Source organism: Eptesicus fuscus, chromosome 2 (assembly GCF_027574615.1).
Source record: "Eptesicus fuscus isolate TK198812 chromosome 2, DD_ASM_mEF_20220401, whole genome shotgun sequence".
In the NCBI taxonomy this organism is placed as follows: domain Eukaryota; kingdom Metazoa; phylum Chordata; class Mammalia; order Chiroptera; family Vespertilionidae; genus Eptesicus; species Eptesicus fuscus.
The window spans coordinates 54,454,308-54,473,030 of NC_072474.1; the positions used below are offsets into that span (position 1 = coordinate 54,454,308).

The following is an 18,723-nucleotide window of genomic DNA, read 5'->3' on the forward strand; positions in this document are numbered from 1 at the left end:
AGATAATCTTAGAACACCTGTAAAAAGATAAGAAATCATAGGCAAAATGTGTTTTACATGTCCAGGGGTTGGCTGCATTTGAAATTTTTACAGGACACCTGTTTTCTCCTCTTAATATCAATATGAGCTACTTCTGAGTCTGACTATAAAAGCACTTTTGAGTTAGTGTGCTAGGAAGAATTACTCCATTTTTGTGGTTTGTGAATGACTTGTACTATATTAGAATCAATATTAACATTGTCTATGAATGAGATGCAAATTAGATATAATAATTTAAGGAATTCCTAGAAATACCTGTATTCAGAAATCTCACTTTTTTTCTTTACTCAAAATGCCCACCATTCAACTTTACCCTGTTTTCAGGTGGTGCTTATGAAAGTAAGCACTCCTAGAAGGGAAATTAAGTACACAAGTCTTTCATTCATTCATGTTCATTCTTTTATCCCTATTTGGCATTTTGCAATATATATTTATTGAGGAATAATTTACATACAGTTAAATTCACCCTTTTAGGTGTACAGTTGATGAGTTTTGACAAATATATATGTTCATATAACCATCACCACAACAAAGATATTCAATATTTTCATCACTCCAAAAAATTCCCTCGCCCTTGCTGGTTTGGTTCAATGGATAGAGCGTCGGCCTGCGGACTGAAGGGTCCTGTGTTCGATTCCGGCCAAGGGCACATGCCTGGGTTGTGGGCTTGATCCCCAGGAGGGGGCATACAGGAGGCAGTCAATCAATGATTCTCTCTCATTATTGATGTTTCTATCTCTCTCTCCCTCTCCCTTCCTCTCTAAAAATCAATAAAATATATATTTTTTAAAAGTTTAAAAAAAATTTCCTCTTGTCCTTCTGTTTTCAGTTTTCTTTCTTCTTCCCCAGTCACTGGTTTGTTTTTTTTTGTCCTCAGAGTTTTATAGGCTAGTTGCCATGCTTGTTCCTAGGGATGCACAGGAAATAAGATCTAGTCTCTATAAAGGAAGGATCTTGTCAAATGATGGAGACAGACTTGTCAACAAGGTAAATGCTATTACAAAAATACAAATGATATACTTTGGCAACACAGAAAATATACAACTAACTTTGTGGATATTTGCAATGCTATAATAAGAAGATGATAATTAAGTTAACTCCTGAAAGGATGAGTTGAATTGGGCAAACAAAGAAAATGAGATAAAACTTTCTGGCTTGCCCACCCAGTCTGATACAGTTGTTTGAGTGTCATCTCATGCACCAGGAGGTTTGATTCCTGGTCAGGGCACATGCCCAGATTGGGGGCTCCATCCCAGTAGGGGCGTGCAGGAGGCAGCCAATGGATGTTTCTTATTGATGTGTCAGTTTATTCCTTCCTGTCTTTCTTTCCCCCACTTATTTCCTGTTTCAGTAGGAATGCCTTTGCTATAAGAAACAGAAAAAGAAACATAAGTCCATTTATGGGTTTCTTTACAAGAAGTCTACTGGTTGTTGTGTTACAGAAGACAGGAGAAAAATCAAGCCACACTTAGAGAAAGGGAGTTACATTTTATTATTAAACTAGAGGCCCGATGCACGAAATTCGTGCAATAGTAGGCCTTCCTTCCCCCAGCTGCTGGCACCGGCTTCCCTCTGCCATCTGGCACCTGGGCTTCTCTCTCAGCCCCAGCGTCAACCAGAAGGTCATCTGGAAGGATGTCTGGAAGGATGTCTGGTCTAATTAGCATATTATGCTTTTATTATTATAGATTCTGCCCAGGCCCAGAGAACAATGTGCCTTTCAAATTCTGCCCTCCCCCCCACTCTCAACATGGAGGAAACCTTTTCTATTTATACTTTTCCTAGCTCTTTTGTCTCCCAAATTTGGAATGAGACTTCCGGGCCTTCTGTGAAAGAAGGCCTGTGTGCTGGGAAGGGGCCATGAGACCATATCTCAAGGAATGGCCTGGTGCCAGCACTGACAACTCTGTCTGGGGCATAGTTTATGGCCTCTCTGGAATGGGTGTAGTCTTATTTTCCTTATTATTTAACCAAGCAAGCGTTTACAGAAGCCAAACTAGCAGGGTTAAAATTTCAAACAACAGTTTTTATGTAAGATGGATGCTTCAGTTGGACTCAGAATTGGTCAAAATATCATCAGGGACCCAGATTTTTTTAACTTCTCCCACTTCATTAGCAAGATTCCAAGCATTTCATCCACATGTTTGCCAGAGAGCTGCACAATTCCAAATGTCACATCCACGTTCAAGGCAAGGAGAGAAAGGGCAGTGCAATGAGCTCTCTTTTTTTTCACTTATGCCCCTTATTAGAAATCCACCTAAAAGGTTGCCCCTATTAGTTCATTAAACAGAACTGGGTCACATGTCTACTCCTGGATCAAAGAGAGGCCAGGAAAATAAGAACCTGGTTTCCCTGGCCCTGCAGCAGAAAGTGACAAAGAGAGGAGGGTTACAAATGTTTTCATGTTGACAACAGTGTTTGCCATACATCCCAACAGTCTTTATTTTATTTTATTTTTTTCCATCACCATTTAATCTTAATAGTCTTTTAATTCATATCTGGTAAAGGAAATTACTAGCCTTAAACTCAAGAATTCAAGATATTCCCTCTGTCTGAAATGTTCCCATATCTTCCTACCAAAATCATTTGACTCTTCAACTCCATTTCCAGTGTCACTTATTCTCCTCAGTTTGGATAATACTCCCACCCCATCTTCAATTCCTCTTGCTTTAACCTCCATAGCCTTGTATGCCAGTCTCTAATTCATTCTCCAAAAATCTCACATCAGCTTTGCACACTTGAGTAGCTCTTCATTGCCCTAGACAGTGGTCGGCAAACTCATTAGTCAACAGAGCCAAATACCAACAGTACAACGATTGAAATTTCTTTTGAGAGCCAATTTTTTAAACTTAAACTTCTTCTAACGCCACTTCTTCAAAATAGACTTGCCCAGGCCATGGTATTTTGTGGAAGAGCCACACTCAAGGGGCCAAAGAGCCGTATGTGGCTCGCGAGCCGCAGTTTGCCGACCACGGCCCTAGGATAAGGTGTAAAATTTTCAACCTGGCTCACAAGTCTATAGGTGTCCTAGCCCTTGACCTTTGGGTTTCTCTCTGGTCTTGTCTATAGCCATGACCCCCTCACCCCCACTCCAGTTGTATTGAAATTTGTTCCTCCCACACACTATTCTCCCTTTCCTTTACTAGCCTTTACATAAACTGTTGTCTTGCCCTGAAAAACTGTTCCTTGCATTTTGATGATGTCTTGATCTACTTAATTCAGCTGAGTGTCATTTCATGCCCTTCGTCAACCATTCTCAGTGTTCTTAGATCATGCAATGTTTTCCCCTTAGGTGTCATTACCACACTGGGTTATCATTGCTTATTCAGGGGTCCTCAAACTTTTTAAACAGGGGGCCATTTCACTCTCCCTCAGAGAGAAGGAGGGGGAGTCCGGAGAGAGCGGTGCACATCCCACACATGCGCACTGCGGGCCCGGGACAAGTCGGCTGCTAAGCAGGACAGGCAGCGGCGGCAAAAACACCTGGCGGGACGGATAAATGTCCTCGGCGGACCGCATGTGGCCCGCGGGCCATAGTTTGAGGACCCCTGGCTTATATGATTCTCTGTCACCTCTCATGGACTCTAAACTGTGTGACAGAACCTATTGAAGTGCTCTTAGAGATGGAGTCTCTATAAATCTTTTGGGACCAAAGGAATGAATGACCCAAGCTCAGACTGAAACTCACCAAGTTTAGCTGACTTAAGTAAGAAATAATTAGAAAATAAATAAATGCATTTTTAACAATTGGATATACAAACACCTTTCATAGAGTTGATTTTGGGGATTAAATTATAGGGGGAAAATGAGGATCAAAATGTAATTCATTAAATATGAGCACTTAATGAAAATTCTGGGAAAGATGTGTTAACAGCAAAATCCCCAATCTATTTTTGTGATATTCAGCCTACATAACAGACTATTTAAGTGTACTTATTCATTTGATGAAGGAATTCAGAAGTGAGGGAGAAAAATAATTATTCCAGCAATTGTTTGTCATTACAGGTCTGAACTGCCAGAGGCACCAAGCCACCCAAAATCTGTATAGCATGAGTCACAAACCAAACGTGTCTTTACTGTGCCTGAATTCCAGTTCCTAATCACAAAGTTAACTATGAGCGTGACAACACTTTTAGGTAAAAGAACTGATTATGCAAAGGATATGTCCCCCCACACCCATTTGAGTATACTTAGGAAAGAGAGTCATAGACTATTGAAATAAAATAGTTCACTAATATGCATTCGTATTCTAAATAAGCTCTCAGGCAATAAATGTTTTTAGAATCATTCTCTCCATCCCCCCAAATTTTATATTCCTTGTAAGATAAGGAGCAATTGGGCCTATAGATGAATTCTGTTGTGGTGCATGATAGGTGAACAAATATTTGTTGACTAAATTAATTAGCTCAAATAGATATAGATTCTAATCCCAGCTTGAGCTGCATGAGAGTAGGTAAATCACTTAACCTAACACTGTACTATAATTAATATGTAAGTTATGTGATATATTAGAAAGTGATATTTTCACCCTGGCCATGTAGCTCAGTTGGTAGGAGTGTGGTACCCATAGATCAAGGATGCAGGTTCTATCTTTAGTCAGGACACATACAAGAAGCAATCAGTGAATGCATAAATAGAACAACAAATCGATGTTTCTCTCTCTCTCAAATCAATTTAAAAAAAGTGATTTATTATTTTTTTTGGAAAGAAGAGCATAAACCAAGATTGAGGATATCAAGAGTAGGGATGGATGCTTATGTGAGTGCATAAGCTTGGCATATATGAGCCTTCAATGAAATACTGCCATTATTATTCCTTTGTTTCTCATATGTAAATGAAAACATTTGGTTCAATGATTCCTAGTGCTTGAAAAATATTTGTGTTCCAGTTTAGGATTTTGTGACTAATGGGCTCTTGCAAATTCCTTGGGGTTCTTCTAAGTTTCAAAAAGTTATTTACTTCTGTGTTATTTAAGATTTTTTTTTTGTTTTTATGTTGTGATTTCTATAAAACTGACTTTAATGATGTGGGAAGTATTAAATTGATTTTTAAAATACACTTATTTGTTTTAAAAAATAAACTCAAATAAAAATTTTAGTTTATTTAAGAAAAATATGTAGTAGTATCAGATAATAGTTTTCTGTCAGGCCAATTTCCTTTTTAAAAAAATATATTTTTATTGATTTTAGAGAGGAAGGAAGAGGGAGATAGAGATAGACACATCAATGATGAGAGAGAATCTTGGATGAGCTGCCTCCTGCACACCCTCACTGGGGATTGAGCCCGCAAACCAGGCATGTGCTCTGACCGGGAATTGAACCATGACCTTCTGCTTTGTAGGTCGATGCTCAACCACTGAGCCACACCAGCTGGGCAGGCCAATTTCCTTTAAATCTTATCTTTGTGGTAATTGATTCATGATTTTTTTAAAGTTTTTTTTATTTCAAGAAAAACGATCTTAAATATAATAATGTTACATGCAATAAACAATATCTCAAGAAAAACTATTTTAAATATGATAACGTTACATGCAATAAACACCAATTATTCAAGAAAATGATCTTACATATAATAATATTACATGCAATAAACATTAATATTTCAAGTATAAAAGGATTTTAAGTATGATAATTTACCAAAACTATACTAACATAGTATGATATCACAAAAGTTGTAGGAAATATTAAAAATCTGCAAATAACAGGATTACATCTATTATATTCTAGAATATTTTTTCCCTCTGGTTCTATTTTTGTTCATCAGTTTATGTTGTTCATTATATTCCACAAATGAGTGAGATAATATGATATTTAGCTTTCTCTGACTGGCTTATTTCACTTAGCATGATGCGTTCAAAGTCTATTTTGTCAGATATGAGTATTGTTACTCTGGCTTTTTTTTCTTTTCCATTTGCATGGAAAAATTTTTCCCATCCCTTCACTTTCATCCTGTGTGTGTCTTTTGCTTTGAGGTGGGTCCCTTGTAGACAGTATATAGTTGGGTCATGTTTTTGTATCCATTCAGCTACCCTACACCTTTTGATTGGAGCATTTAATCCATTTAGATTTAGGGTTATTATTGAGAGGTAGCTATTTATATAGCCATTTTAATTCTGTATGGCTAGGTTTCTCTCTCTCTTCTTCTCAGCAATCCCTTACAGCAATCCCTTTAGCATTTCTTGTAATTCTGGCTTGGTGGTGATGAACTCCTTTAGCCTTTTTTTTTTGTCTGGGAATCTCTTTATTTGACCGTCTATTTTGAATGATAGCCTTGCTGGATATAGTAATCTTGGTCTCAGATCCTTGCTTTCCATTACCTTGAGTACTTCATGCCATTCCCTTCTGGCCTGTAGAGTTTCTGATGAGAAATCAAGTGTCAGCCTTATGGGAACTCCTTTGTAGGTAACAGTTTGCTTTTCTCTTGCTGCCTTTAATATTCTCTCTTTGTCTTTAATTTTTGGCATTTTAATTATGATGTGTCTGGGTGTGGGTCCATTTGAGTTCTTCTTGTTTGGGGTTCTCTGTGCCTCCTGAACTTGTGTGACTTTTTCCTTTACCAGGTTAGGGAAGTTTTCTGCCATTATTTCTTCAAACACCTTATCTATTCCTTTCTTCCTTTCTGCCTCTTCTGGCATACCTACTATTCTAATATTGTAATGATTCACATTGTCCCACAGCTCCCTTAAGCTGTCCTCCTTTTTTAAAATTGTTTTTTCTTTTTGGTTCTCTAATTGAGTGATATTTTCACCTCTGTCTTCTAATTCACTGATTCAATCCTCAGCTTCCCCTAATCTGCTGTGTATTCCTTCCAATGTGTTCTTTATTTGTGTTATGTTATTTTTTATCTCAGACTGTTCTTTTTTCATAGTTACTATATCTTTTTTCATAGTTGAGCATTTTTAACATCATTACTCTGAACTCTGTTTCAGATAAATTTCTTATCTCTGCTTCATTTATCTCTTCTTCTGGAGAATTCACTAGTTCTTTCATTTTGGGGTTGTTTCTTTGTTTCCTCATTTTGTCTGTTTGGGTTTGTGACTATGTATTAGATAGATCATCTACACCTCTCAATCTCTAGTGCAGAACAGTGTTAAAGGCTGTTTCTGACTAATTGGATCAGGCAAAGACTCAAAGCCTCAAGAGACCGCCTCTGTCTACAGACTAATATGATTCCGACTTGAATTGCCCCTAGGCAATTGTCCTCAGGTGTGGCAGTTGCTTCTGCCTGGAGGCTAATTGTTACTTTTAATCTCTTAAATGGTCTCAGGGCAAGGTTTTCCAGTAGGGTGTGTTGACTGTCTTCCCCCCAGGCAAGGGAGATGTTTATATGGGAAAAATATCCTTCTATGTGTGAGGGAATGACTCAGCCCAGGAAACTTGGGATGTCTGCCTTCTGAGCTCTATCCCCCGAGTCCCCAGTCCTGGGTTCTGCTCTCACAGCTCCAGTCTGCTTCACCCTCCCACTGCCAGAGCACAAGGTGGGTGGCTCCACAGGGAATTTTGTGCATTGGCCCTTTAAGAGGGTGCCCGAACTTTCAGCTACCACTCCCTGGCAGACAGCACCCCACTGCTTTTCACAGCTAGATGTTATGTGGGTACCCTCCTCAGTTGGTGGTCTCTGTTGGGGAGCCCAGCTTCGGGATTAGATCCCAGAGTTCTCAGTGCCCTTCACCCCCTCCCCCCCCACACACACATACAGCTGAGATATCTCTCTGGGACTTTCACTTGCCATCTGTGGTTGCCTGTCCAGCCCTTTTGTGCCTCTGCCCCTCCTATGAGTCTCTATGGGGTCTCTACCTTCGGTTCTTGGGTAACAGGGTTCTCTCTTGTGAGTTTTCTATTGATTATTCAGGAAGCCTTTCCGTATTTCAGTTGTAATTCCAGCTTGTTCCTGGAAGCATGTCTGTGCAGCATCCTCCTACTCTGCCACCATTTTTAATCCAAAAGAAGGAACTCTTACCATTTGCAACAACATGAATGGACCTGGAGAGCATTATGCTTGATTCATGATTGTTTTAAGTTTTTCAATAAATACTGGCACACAACTCCATTCTAACAGATTCCTGTTTGAAATTGACACATTATCATTATTGTCTTGGAAACAAACATTTGTAGCACATGTGTTAAGTCCTGTCTCCAAAGATTGTTGAGTGTCATTAAAAGTAGGTTTTCTTCATTGCTATAAATTGCAAACTCGAATTCAGACTGTCAGTCTTAGATGAGTTTCTACATGAATATTAATTTTTAAATGAAATGAAAGAAGGAAGAAAAAAGAGAAGTCCTTGAATGCTTAAATCAGCTTAACTATCTATAATAGATGACTCAATAAAGCGTATATATAATGCATGCTGTTTCTATAGCAATCTTACAATTTCTTTGCCTGCACAAGTATCTAAATTCCAGCAAAGAAAAATGTACAACAGTTGTAATATTCTAATAATATTCCAATCTTCATCCTCTTCTATTTATTTTAGATGGTAAAATTATACTTTCATGAGTTCCAGAAGCTTTCGTAGAAAAAAATCAACAATTTAAAAAATATATATGTACCAGTTTCTATTGGCACATTAAAAATTATTCTCCAAGCATAGCAGTTTAAAATAACAAATATTTTTAAATTCACATTATTTCTGAGGATCAGGAATCTGGGAATGACTTAGCTGGGTGATTCTGGCTCAGGGTCTCTCATAAGATAGCAATCAAGTTTAGCAAACAAAACTGGAGGATCCACTTCCAAGCTCACTCAGATTGTTATTTGCAGACTTCAGGTGCTCACTAGTGAGCCTGGCAATGACAGGAGCGTCCCCCGATCAAGTGGTCCAAAAAGAGAGTGATGGAAGTTTTATAACCTTATGTCATTACTGACATGCCACTCCTTCTGCTGTATTCCATTGGTCACACAGGCTAATGCTAGTGCCATGTGGGAGAGGACCATACATGAGAACTAGGAGACAGAGATCACTGGGGGGAGGCAGCTTGGAACATTAGTACCACAATATATATAACTACTAGTCACCAATCTACCAAGCTGACTGCCAGAGTAGAGTCTAGTGACTTTATACCAAACTTTTATTGGTGGAGTATTTAGGCAAACAATTAACAATTACTTCTAACCATTTTTTTTTTTTTTTTACCAAGAGACTAGCTTTGAATTGACTTTTTCCTTGCACAAAATTTGTAATACAACTTTGACATGCTCATCATTAAATTGTCTGAAAACACTTTTTAAAATAGTCCTAAAGATGAGATATAAATAAATGTATACTTTTCTGAAGAAACAATTATCATAAGCGTTATTGGAAAGATGATTTGACCAATGGCATATCTCAGAGATCTAGAACAAATATATCAAAAACTTACATAGAACCACAAAACACACTGAATAGCCTCAGCAAGCTTGAGAAAAAAGAACAAAGTTTCAATACTACAAGGCCATAGTAATCAAAACAGCCTGGTATTGGCATAAGAACAGGCATACAGATCAATGGAACAGAATAGAGAGCACAGAAATAAACTCACACCTTTATGGTCAATTAATATTTGACAAAGGAAGCAAGAACATACCATGGAGTAAAGACAGTCTCTTCAAATAAATGGTGTTGGGAAAATTGGGCAAATACATGCAAAAAAATTGAACTAGACCACCAACTTACACCACACACAAAAATAACTCAAAATGGATTAAAGATTAAATGCAAGTTGTGAAAAGGAAACTGGGCAACCAATGGGTCTGGACTGTCTGTCACTACTTGAGTCAATTAAGCAGAAACAGGGTTGAAGCATATATGAGCCTTTATTCCAATAATACAGGCAGTATGGGAGAGCAGCAGGTTATCCATGAAAATCTGCTCTACCTGTCCCCATAAGCTAGCAGTTTATATTGGGTAGAAGGACAAAGCTTACATGGAAAAGTAGGCAAAAGGAAAAAGTATGGGTATAATGGTTACAGATTATAGGGTTGTGGGTTTGCAAAGGGCAGGGTGGGTCTCCAGGGACTCCACTATTTCCCTAATAAGGTTGTTAATCTTTCCATGATAATAGGAAGTTCTTGGATGAGAATGGACCCCATTCCAAGGTTAACTCAGGTCCCTTGACATCTCCCAGCCAAGTTAGAATATGCTTTCTTTAATCAGAATAAAACAATCATGGTTAAGAAAGCATAATTAATATTTATTATAATTATAGCTAGTCCCCAATATTGTATTTCTGCCCCTAAAAAAGCATAAAAATCCTAGAAGAAAACATAGGCAGTAAAATTTCAGACTTTCTCATAGCAATGTTTTTGCTGACATATCTCCTCTGGCAAGGGAAACAAAAGAAAAAATAAACAAATAGAAATACATCAAACTAAAAAGCTTTAAAAATTTTTTAAAATTAATTTCAGAGAGGAAAGGAGAGGGAGAGAGAGATGGAAACATCAATGATGTGAGAGAATCATTGATTGGCTACCTCCTGCACGCCCCCTACTGGGGATCGAGCCCACAACCCAGGCATGTGCCCTTGACTGGAATTGAACTTGGGACCTTTCAGTCCACAGGCTGATGCTCTATCCACTGAGCCAAACCAGCTAGGGCCAAACTAAAAAGCTTTTGCACAGCAAAGAAAACGATCAACAAAATGAAAAGGGAACCCATTGAAAGGAAGAACATGTATGCCAATGACATCTGGTAAGGGGCTAATTTCCAAAATATATAACATATAAACTCAACACCAAGAAGACAAACAACCCAATTAAAAAATGGACAAAGGAATTGAATAGACACTTCTCCAAAGAGGACATACAGATGTCCAAGAGACATATGAAAAAATGCTCAAAGCCACTAATCATCAGAGATGCAAATTGATTTTTAGAGAGAGAGAAAGAGAGAGGGAGAAGGGAGAGAAAAACATCGATCAACTGCAGCTGGCTACCCGGGCATATGCCCTGACCGGGAATTGAACTGGCAACCTTTTGGTGCACTGGACAAAACCCGATCAACTGAGCCACACTGGCCCTGGCTAATCTTCCTTAATTTCAGATGCATAAAAGAAACTACAAAACTCATTAACCAGAGCATTTTAGGTCTTGCTTCAATTTTAGATCTTCTGGCAATCATTGTCAGTTTTGGCTCAAATAAATTCGTATAAAAATTCTCTACAGAGTATCAATAGGAAATTATTAGAGCTAAAATAAATGTTTCCTTCCACCAGACCATTTGTCGTAATTCTTGCTGTTCTAACTTTTGCCCAATAATACTAAATTTTATAACATAGTTTGTCTCCACCAGGTTACAAGCCCTCCTGGCACTCAGGGAATACCACCCTTAGACACCGTTGCCACCTCCTTCCATGACCAGGCCTCATCTTCCCTCTGACAGAGACCAAGGATCTCTTGGCTCTGAAGGGAAAACTTCACCCTTCCTCAGCATGAAGCAGTTACAGAAGAGACCCTGCACCCCTTTTCTCTGAAAGAATTCAGAACCAGGATCCTTGCGGGGATGTGGTAGGCAGTTAGACAGACCTGAGCAGAGCAAGGACGATGGGCCAACCGGAGGAGAAATGGGCGAGACCCCGAGGCATGCTCCTCACCACTCCAACTGCTCTGAAGCTGGCCATGGAGACACCTGTGTAGAACGGACCTTCTCATTTTGCTGAGTAGGAGAATTCTATTGATAGTATATAGAATTATTCCATTTATTTTTGTTATGGGGCGACCCACAAGAGATGACCACCAGAGACAGAGATCAAAATGTATGAACCTTTATTCAGCTGGCTAGCGACTACAGTTGCAGCACTTCACCGCGGTCAAGGCTGAACTGCAGTGCAGACCACAGGTGTTACAGCAAATTTATACTCAGAAACCACAAGAGGGAGTTAGGAGAGTTACAATGACAACCCAAAGGTTACAAAGGTTATTTCAGCCGTTTCCAAGAAACTCAGGGCACAGGTGCAACGCCTGGGCACGCTTGGCCGGAGCTTGAACCGCCACCTCCCTCTAAACTCCAACCGACCCATTGTTCAGTGACCTGCTCTACCTCCCTCTGTCCCAAGGCATCCTGCCTCCAGGCAACGGAGGAGCTGTGCAATGATTGCAGCCCAGAACATTTTGGGGAGTCACATACAGGGACCTTTATAAGTTGGGACCCATTGTCTGGGAAAAGGATGCAGGGATGTTTCCTCTAAAGCTTACTGCAGTCATTCCCTGTGGCAAATGTCTGACTGTTACTGAGTGTTCTAGTTATTGTCTTTCAGTATCTAATAACTACAATATGAATTGTTCTGACAATTTCACCTTCCCTTATAGTAATGGACATACTAAGCTGCTGACTGGCTGGTTTCTGTTTATGTGAGGGAACTATTTATCCCTGCTAACAGCATCCGGGGGCCCTGTTCCTTAGGATGACTGACTGTCTTTATGCCTCAGAAACATCACAGGGTCTGAAGCCAAAGAGACTTTTTCTTTTTTAAAATATATTTTATTGATTTTTTACAGAGAGAAAGGAGAGGGATAGAAAGCTAGAAACATCGATGAGAGAGAAACATCGACCAGCTGCCTCCTGCACACCCACTACCGGGGATGTGCCCGCAACCAGTGTACATGCCCTTGACTGGAATCGAACCCGGGACCTTTCAGTCCGCAGGCCGATGCTCTATCCACTGAGTCAAACCAGTTTTGGCGCCAAAGAGACTTTCTGAAGGCCGGAGAACCTGACTGCAATGAAGATCTCCACCTGGGCTGTGGAGCCCTGCTGCCTATATTGCTTTGACCATTTTTGTTATGCTGGTAATGGTAGAAGTGACCCGGCTGGCTTGTAGCATGGTCAAGCCCTGAATGCCACTTCGAGGACTCTACATAGGATAAATCAAGAGCTGAGCCAGGTCAGGGAGACAGTTCTAGAAAAACGGACAGCAATAGATTATTTGCTCTTGCAGCATAACTATGGTTGTGAGGAATTTAAAGGAATATGCTGTTTTAATCTTTCTGACAATTCTCAGTTGATAGGACATATAGCCATGATCCTGCATTTGGTGTACTCCATCCCTGGGAATGGCTTTCAAGGCAGAAGCAGATGCAGTCCATCAGGATGAGGCTTTTTCATCTAAAACTAATCTCATAAATATGAGATGATCGAAATAGCAGTGGGGAAGTGTTAGGGGCAAAACTAGAATATTAGGCACTAGCTATGGTTATGGGAAATACTAATCATGCTCTGTTAACCATGCTTGCCTTGTGTTGGTTAAAGAAAGGACATTCTGACCTGGCTGGGAGTTGTAAGTCCCCAGGCCCTGGGAGTCAGCCTTGGACCTGGGAGTCAACCTTGGGCCTAGGAGTCAACCTTGGAATTCAGTCCGTTCTCATGGAAAGATTAACAACCTTGTTGCCCAAACAATGGAGTCCCATCCCAGCCTCCTGCTTCCCCATGCCTGTAATCCCTACTTCCCCATTCCTATAATCCCCATGTAATCTTTGTTTTACCCTATATAAGCAACTGGCTTACGGGGGGCTGCAAAGCAGATTTTTGTGGATGACGTGATGCTCTCCCATACTGCCGGCAGTATTGGAATAAATGCTCATATGTGATTCTAATTGGTTGTCAGGTACATTTGTCCATAAGAGGGTAAGCAGTTTGGGGTCATTTTAAAAGAGGAGGATTACTTATTAGATGTTAAGAGTGAAGGGTTTTTCATGGCTGACCATTTCCTGGAACAAGCTGGTTGATAGGGTGCTTTTTGGTAGTCAAATTATCATCTCATTGCAGTCCTGGGAAGTGGCTGCCATGGCAGACAGTTTCTCAATTATGTAATACTAGTAGCCCATTTGCAGGAAGAATCCTGCAAGCGGCTGCTGCGGCCTCATGCGCTGCCGCTGCTGCCTCCATTTCGGCTGCCGTGTCTGCCCTGTTCCACCCCGCTCCGCCCTGCCCGAGCTTTCCCTCTGGCAGCCACCTTGCCTTCCGCTTTTCCTCCCTCTTCCTTCTAAGTTGTCTTCAGTCTTCACTCCTCCCTCCCTCAGCGTATGCAAATTAACCACCATCTTTGCTGGGTAATTTGCATACTCGCCCTGATTGGCTGGTGGGCGTGGTTTAGATATAGTGAAGGTGAAGTCGATTTGCATATTACTATTTTATTAGGTAGGATGAAGAGTAGAAAAAGTTGGTTCATTCATTTCACTCTGGGTGGGGAAAAACCTCAAAAACTTTAGTAGATGAAAGAATTGTGTATGCAATATTGAGCATCATGATATTACAGTAGGTGTTAACTCCATATATTTTGGGGAGAAGATTTTTAAAGATAGCCACCATTTTTATCTGTATACAGATATGCATGAGGCTTATATGTTGCTACAGAGTAAATTCTCCAAAATCTCACGTAAGACCAATATCAGTCTTAAATAATTCGTCATATCGGTGGTAGAGTTTTATGCAGAGCTCCAAGAACAAAAACATTTTTAGATTTCAGTGAGTAAGCATGCATGGTTCCCAAGCTTCTGGACTAATATATTATAAAAAGGAACGGAGAAGACCAGGTAATTTTAAAATATGCTTAGAAAAAATTGACACCTCTTTAATCTTACATGTGTTTTAAATCGCTGTCATGTGCTTTGCCTAGGTAAAGCAAAATTTTCCATAAAAGAAATCTCGGCCAGAAAATATGCCTGGTAAATCACAGTCTTCTCAAAGCTGCTGGAGATAAGGGAAAAAATTACTAATGTAATTGCCCATCTAATTAATTCTGGGCACTATTAACAACAATTTTTTGCTTTTTTTGGCAGGAAGATTTCTTTTCTTTTTTTTTTATTAATCCTATCTCAACCCATTTCAAGAAGATTCCTTTAGTTGTATAGGCAAGAAAATATTCTTTGCCTCCTTTATGTAACTTAGTCTCTACTTAAATAAAATGCCTTAAGGAAGAAGAAATTGCAGAGGAGGTAGGAAGAGCGAGACAAGAACAGGGTAAAAGGACTTGGTTGTAACAGGCATATACGTGAGAACCTTTACAGCCTAAGAACTTCTGGAGGGCGGGGTGGGGTCATCCTGGGATTAATTATGAAGGGATCCTGTCACCTATGAGCTTGAGCATTTTTTTACCCGTGTCTCTGCAACAAAGAGGCTATTGTGCTTCAAAACAAGTTCCAAACAGTGTCAGAGAAGCCAGGCAAAGGGGCCAGAGGGGTGGTTGCTTACTGAAAATTTCAGTAGTATTTTCAAGGTAATTGGCTTAATTACATGCCCAAACGAAGTTGTAATTTTAAGGGAACCACAATTAACAGTGATTTCTCTTACACCTCTGTAATTAGTTCTTTGTTCTTTCATTCTTGTAGCTAGATCTCTGAGAGAATAAAGAGGGCCTGAAATGTGAAACAAAAGGTACTCTGGACTCAAGGATGGAATCAGGACTATATAGTCACGCTGGCTATGATAGGTTAAGAACTAAATAAAATAAATTCTAAGATGATTAGTTTGTATTGTATATAGTGCTCCAGATAAGGCAGTTTAGCCAGCAGTTAAAAGCAGGGCCTTTGGAGCCAGACGGCTGGGATTTATTGCTCAACTTTGCCATTAAGTGTGTGATCATAAGTATAACAAACAAGAGCCACCTATACTTGTTCTGTTTAATAAATACAAAGTCTTTACAGTACGGGATGAAAGCAAAGCTATACACCATTAACCACTCTATATATGATTTGTGTCTTCTTCAATTTTTCCCCAAAGTTAAACACACTGGTAGATAATAGACACATGCATAATGCCAATAATATTGGTTTCCAATTAAAAGCAATAATTTAACGGTTTAACATGAACTGTTTTCTAGGTTAGTACATACAAGTTTACCTCATGAAAAAGATGACTATAGCATTTCTTTTCTTTTTCTTCTATTTATTTATTTATTTTTATTTTTAAAAATTTCTTTATTGTTTAAGGTATCACATATTTGTCCTCATCCCCCCATTCCCATCCCACACCCCTCCCCATGCATGCCCCCACCCCCCTGCTATCCTTAACCACTGGTTAAGCTCATATGCATGCACACAAGTCCTTTGGTTGATCTCTCCCCTATGTCCCCACCCTTCCCTACCCTCCCTCTGAGGCCCGATAGTCTGATCCATGCCTCCTTGTTTCTGGGTCTGTTCTTGTTCATCAGTCTATGTTGTTCATCATTTCCCCTAGATGAGTGAGATCATGTGCTACTAGAAATACACTTATAGGAACCGAAAATGAGACAAGCAATAATGGTTATGCTGAAAGGCAAATGAATCAGTCTGTAGTGAGTTTCTTTCTGGGCCAACAGTTCTTTTGAGACCCAATTTCAATGTCAAACAGTTCCTTATGTGCACATGTCAGCAATGATATTTCAGTTCTGGATGGTGGACAAACGGTGGTAATGCAGGTCCGACCCTCTCTGGTTTGGTCCTGGGCAACCTGCAGTGGCGCACAGCTGCTGACTGCTAGTATGGCAAGGCGACGTCAGCATCTTCCATCTCTGGACTGCTTCTCTTCTGTCTTCATGGCTGGAGACTATAGCATTTCTTAATCTTATTAATTATTGGTCTATTAAATGGGCATTTAAGTTTCCATTATTTTGCTATTTTGTTGGTACAGTGAACATCTTTTTAAAAATATATTTTTTTATTGATTTTGAATATGAAGAGAGAGGTAGCAACATCAATGATGAGAGAGAATCATTGATCACCTGCCTCCTGCATGTCCTCCAGTGAGGATCGAGCCTGCAACCTGGCCATATACCCTGACCAGGAATTGAACCATGACCTTTTGGTTCATAGATCTATGCTCAACCACTGAGCTACACCAGCTGGGACAGTGAACATATTTGTACATAAATATTAAGGTTGTTATTTCTGTGAACTAGATTTCAAACTGGGCTGATGAATCAAAGCGTATGTATATAATTAATTTAAAATATTTTAGAGATATAATTGACAAATAACATTATAATAGTGTCAAGTGTACAACACAATGAAATAGACAGGAGACAGGTCTTTTTCTTCCTGGCTGCTTGGGGACCGTCTACCCTCATGAATGACACAGTAACTATCCAGACCAGGAAGTTCATGACCAACAGACTACTTCAGTGGAAACAAATGATCATTGATGTCCTTCACCCTGGGAAGGCAACAGTACCTAAGACAGAAATCTGGGAAAAAAACTAGAAAAATGTACAAGGCCACACCAGATGTCATCTTTGGATTTGGATTTAGAACCCATATTAGCGATGGCAAGACAACTGGCTTTGGCATGATTTTAGATTCCTTGGATTATGCAAAGAAGAATGAACCCAAACATCGACTTGCAAGACATGGCCTGTATGAAAAGAAGACCTCAAGAAAACAGCAAAAGGAATGCTAGAACAGAATGAACAAAGTCATGGGGACTGCAAAGGCCATTGTTAGTGATGACAAAAAGAAGGAATACAGATTCCTCAGTGAGTTTATCTGTGGTAATTGTGCAGATTTTTCATGAGAGTGTCAATAAAGTCAAAACTTTAAAAAATAGACAGGAGACAGATTAGCAAGAAAAAAATAACCAAATTTAATACATACATATGTATGGGAATCCAGCACATAGGAGAGATCAGAGACCCCGCATGCAGGAGAGATCCAGAGATAAAAAGGGAACATGGTTATATGACATTCTGAGACAATCATATACTTTATAAATTGTTCTCCCAATATTTCCAGTACCTACTTGGCACCACACATAATTATTAAAATATTATTGACTACATTCCCTGTGACTGCAGTATTCTGTAACTACCAATTTGTAGTTCTAATCCCTTCACCTTTTTCACCCAGTGCCCCAAACCCCCTCTCTTCTGGCAACCATGTCTGTTCTCTGTATCCATGAGTCTGTTTCTGTTTTGTTTGATCATTTATATTGTCATTTAGATTTCTCCTATAAGTGGAATCATATGGTATTTCTCTTTCTCTGACTGATTTATTTTACTTAGTGTAATACCCTGTAGGTCCATCTATGCTGTCGCAAATGGTAAGATTTTATTCTTTTTTATGTCTAATATTCCAGTTTATAAATGTACCACCACATTTTCATCCACATGTCTATTGATGGGCACTTGTGTTGCTTCCATATCGTGGCTATTGTAAATAATACTGCAATGAACATATAGATGTATATATGTTTTCAAATTAGTCTTCTAGATTTCTTTGGATATATATGCAGAAGTGGAATCACTGGGTCAGAAGGTAGTGCTTTTTTAAATTTTTTGAGGACACTGCATACTGTTCTCCACAGTGGCTGCACCAATCTGCGTTCCCACCAGCAGTGCACTAGGGTTCCCTTTTCTCCACATCCTCACCAGCACTTGTTGTTTGTTGATTTATTGATGGCAACCATTCTGGCAGGTGTGAAGTGATACCGCATTGTGTGTGTGTGTGTGTGTGTGTGTGTGTGTGTGTGTGTGTGTGTGTTTTAAGACATGTTTTTATTGATTTCAGGAAAGGAAGAGAGAAATAGAAACATAAATGATAAGAGAGAATCATCGATCGGCTGCCTCCTGCATGCCCCCTGTGGGAACTACATCAGAGGTGCCTGATAGTCAAGGGCAATTAAAGCACAGAGGGCTTGTTGTCAAATACTGAACTGTCCAAGGCCACTCTGCACCTAGGCTAAGATACCATAAGCAGGTTCAAGGACACATGTACACTGTGCCCTTCTGTAGCCAAAATGAT

General features: G+C 39.6%; 1 non-coding gene and 1 pseudogene across 1 annotated transcript; one reads left to right on the forward strand and one right to left on the reverse strand.

Annotated features, from left to right (window-relative positions):
* Positions 1 to 11,957: 11,957 nt before the first annotated feature.
* Positions 11,958 to 12,046, reverse strand: MIR9281 (microRNA mir-9281). The gene has a single exon (NR_128995.2). It is a non-coding gene; the product is annotated as a microRNA mir-9281 (primary transcript).
* A 5,006-nt stretch (positions 12,047 to 17,052) lies between these two features.
* On the forward strand, positions 17,053 to 17,497 carry LOC103287969 (40S ribosomal protein S24-like; annotated as a pseudogene).
* The last annotated feature ends 1,226 nt before the right edge of the window (positions 17,498 to 18,723 follow it).